This window comes from Fistularia commersonii, unplaced genomic scaffold (genome assembly GCF_037954325.1).
Source record: "Fistularia commersonii isolate RoL2024-O1a breed Wild unplaced genomic scaffold, RoL_Fcom_v1.0 HiC_scaffold_57, whole genome shotgun sequence".
NCBI classification, from domain to species: domain Eukaryota; kingdom Metazoa; phylum Chordata; class Actinopteri; order Syngnathiformes; family Fistulariidae; genus Fistularia; species Fistularia commersonii.
The window spans coordinates 418,062-422,322 of NW_028234015.1; positions in this window are offsets into that span (position 1 = coordinate 418,062).

The window sequence follows — 4,261 nt, forward strand, 5'->3', positions numbered from 1 at the left end:
AGCAAGCCAGATGATGGAAGGAGACTTGCAGGAGGCAAACAAACTAAACCTGTTTTTTAACAGATTTGATGAAGGTGCCTCCGCCCACCCTCCCCCCAGTTCCTCTCAGGACTTTCCTTCCCCTGTGCCCTCACCCCTCACTTTAAGGAGCTTTCCCCCTCCCCCACGCACCTCTTCTGCTTCCCTGGACGATGTCTCGTTTACACCTCAGCCGTCCTGCCCCCCACTGGGACTCTCTCCACCCCCTCCTGTTGCCTTCACCGCTGAGGAGGTGGGAAGAGGGTTCAGCCGCCTTCGTCCCAGGAAAGCTGCTGGCCCTGACGGCCTCAGCCCCAGAGTGCTGAAAGGATGTGCCTCTCAGCTGTGTGGGATCTTCTCACATCTCTTCAACCTGAGCCTGACCCAGATGGTTGTCCCCGACCGGTGGAAAACCTCATGCCTGGTTCCAGCGCCCGAGGTGAAGCATCCCAGCAGACACAGCGACTACAGACCGGTGGCCCTGACATCACACGTTATGAAGTCGCTGGAGAGGCTCGTCCTGAGGCACCTTGGCACAGTCGTCGGACCTTCGCTGGACCCCCTGCGGTTCGCATACCACCCACGGATAGGAGTGGAAGACGCCATCATCTTCCTGCTGCACAGAATCTACACATACCTGGAGGAGGCAGGAAGCACTGTGAGAGTCATGTTCTTTGACTTCTCCAGTGCTTTTAACACCATTCGACCTGCCCTGCTGAACAGGAAGCTTCTGGACATGCAGGTAGATGCTCCACTCGCGGCTGTTGGAGAGTAATTCTAATTCATGCTGGTCTAAGTTAAAACCTGTAAAGAGGAGACTGAGGTTATCATAAGAAATAACACAGACAAGCGACTATTCTTTTGTGCTCTGCAGAGGGGGAGACTCAGCGCGCTCTTTGGAGCCAAGATCCAGAGAATCCCCCCGAGTTCCTCCTTGCTCGGCTTTTTATTGTGTGAAAGTGTTTATTTACATAACAACATTTATTCGATATTATAGTTCATGCATATGTGAAGTTGACCAGGATGATATACAGGGGTGGTCAGGTTTCTCTCCAGAAGTGTTTATCCTCGTTTAGATTTACGTTTACGGGGGGTAGGTTCTTATCTAAAGATGTTTACGACCATTGGAATATCTTGGAGGGCCCAACTCTTGTTAGAGGACAAAGGTCTTTTGTGCTCTAGCATGTCTGGCTAACTTCATGTGAGTAGTCGAAATAACATAGTTATAGAAATAGAGAGTAAACTCTAACAATTCTCTCCTGTTTATGAGACTCCGAACAATGTTAAACTCTTCAGCATCATCATGCCATGTTGGTACATAGTTTACAGATAACACTTCATACAACATCATGGTCGTCGTCCTCCACAGTCGAATCGTTATCATTTTCTTTTTCTGAATCACTTATAGGCAGTTGCTCATATATCTGTCCAGTGTAGTGAGTCCTTGGTTGGGTCTGCACTGCTACTATTGCCATCTGGACAAAGGCTGCGGAAGCCATTTTAGCAATCATGCTTCTCAAACAAGGAATAACGCACATAGTAAATAAACAAAACAAAATAAGAATCACAATCACAGGTGTAAGGCACTTTAAAAGTATTTGCCACCAAGTTCCGTTGATGATCCATCCAAGAGGGTCAAACTGTAAAAACGACATTAAAGTATCACTGTCCTCTTTACCCTCTAGTTGGTTCTTTAATGTCGTCAATTTGTCATGAATTGCTGTGAAATTGTCTCGCATGTCTGGGATATATGTGCAACATTGTTGTCCTATTATCGCACATACACCACCTTCCTTGGCTAAGACAATGTCTAAAGCCATACGATTTTGTAAAAGCATTTCTTCCATAGCCATAGTCTCTGGATTGTTTTGTATCAGTCCATTCAATTCTAGAACCCTTGACGTTAGGTTCTGCAATGTCGCCCAGACCTCATTCATTCGATGTCCCGAGTAGGCTACACCATAGTTAGGGAACATTGTCATAAGTATTCCTCTAGAGTCACTTATCAAGGCTCTTCGACTACGTTCATGTCCCATAGGCCTAATGAGTTGTACGCTATGAGTCATGTTATGCTCTGGTATAAAAGTCATAGCACTTCCTAATCGGGCCAAATAGCATGTGCCACACCAATGTTCAGGCAGATACAGAAATGCTCATTTGCCACAAATCCATACATGTGTTTTTGGGCATGTATGGATAACCGTATTTGTGTGGGAATGCAAAAATCCTCCATGGTGGTATACCAGATTTGGTGAGGTTTGTTTCAATGCCCAATAATGGCTTGAGGGCTGTCAGATTCATGGCACACACGCCCATTCCCCACTTTCCAACCTCACATATACTATTATTATAGTAGTCATAGGTTTTCCTAACCGGTCTATCCGTTTCCTTATCTAGCACAGTGTCACACTGTAGTTGGCCTAGATAATGCTCTTTCTTACCACACTGTCGTTTCATACAAAATGGTGGTGTCTTTTGTATTGTCATTAGAGTGAATCCCTCAATGACAGTTTTATTGGTTACCATAGAATAATCAGCTGGTAATCGCCATTTGGATGGATCGTAAGGCAGAAAAGGAAGGACTGAGGTATTTGTTATATTCTGAAAAATTCCAAATCTCTGACTCAATCCTTGGGAATATACCCATATTATAGACAAGGTCTCACTTTGGTTAATTGGATGAGGTTGTATAGTCGGGTTATGAGACATTGATATTGGCATTACCGTACAAACATAACAATCAGTTTGGTCTCCTGCCGTTACATTTACCGATCGCCACCAGAGACTGTCTCGGTGTGGAAGATGAGAAGCAGTATGAACTCTGGGAGACTAAATGCTTGGCCTACATGCGGCTGCAGGGGCTCAAAGACACAATTCTGAGTGAAACTCCAGAATTTGATGATGATGACGAGGAGGCGAAGGACAAGGAGCAGAATGAAATGGCCCATGCCGAACCGATCCAGTTTTTAGATGACAAAAGTCTAGGCCTGGTCATGCGCGAAGCTGCAGATGATGGGAGAAAGGCACTGAAGATGCTACGAGAGTATTACGCAGGTAAAGGGAAGCCTGGCATTATAAACCTGTATACTGACCTGACAAAACTGCAGAAAGGAAGCAATGAAAGCGTAACAGACTTTGTGATTAGGGCAGAGACTATAATCACGGTGCTAAGAAATGCAGAGGAAGTCATGAGTGATGATCTTCTCATAGCTATGGTGCTAAAGGGACTTCCAGAATCGTTCAAACCATTTGCAGTTCATGTGACTCAAAGTGAAGAAAAGCTCAAATTTGCTGACTTCCGTGTTTTTCAGTGACGTTCAGAGCTGACACACACCATGTTGAGCTGGCAGACGCGACCAAGTGTCAAGGCGTGGCGAAGCAGCGGGGAGAGGCAGAGGTGATCCTCATAGACAGCAGAGGACGTCACCACACAGCACCACTGAGAAACGCACTGTTCATCCCTTCCTGTCCACAGGACATTTTTTCTGTGATGGCCGCCACAGCAAGCGGAGCAACGGTAATCTTCAATGAAGGAAAAGACATAGTCAAAATGAGTGACGGTACTGTATTTCCTATTAATGTGCAGAACACACTTTACTGCCTATCTACAGCAGATGAAAGTAATGACAAATGCAATGGGTGTTTTGATTTACAAACATGGCATGAAATTTTCAGCCATTGTAATTAGAGCGATGTACAAAAGTTGACAAAAGTGGTTGATGGTATGGTAATCAAAGGGAAAACTGAAAAACCTGTATCACCGTGTGAAGTGTGTATTCAAGGGAAGTTTGTGCAGATCAGAAACAGAGAGCCTGATGCAAGAGCAACAGAGGTGTTTGATTTAGTGCATACAGATCTGGCAGGGCCAGTAGATCCCATATCTATAGATGGACACAGATTTGCATTGTCGTTTACTGATGATTATTCCAACACAATTTTTGTGTACTTTCTCAAACAAAAGAGTGGTACAGTGAGTGCCACAGAGAGATTCTTAGCAGACACTGCCCCTTATGGGAAGATTAAGTGTATGAGATCTGACAATTGTACTGAGTTTATGTCAAAAGAGTACCAAGGACTAATGACTAAACGGGGTGTTAGACATGAAACGTCAGCGCCATACTCACCACACCAAAACGGGAAAGCAGAGAGAAACTGGAGGACTTTATTCGACATGGCATGGTGCATGTTACTAGGAAGCAACCTACCCAAAACATTGTGGACCCATGCAGTGCAGACAGCAGCA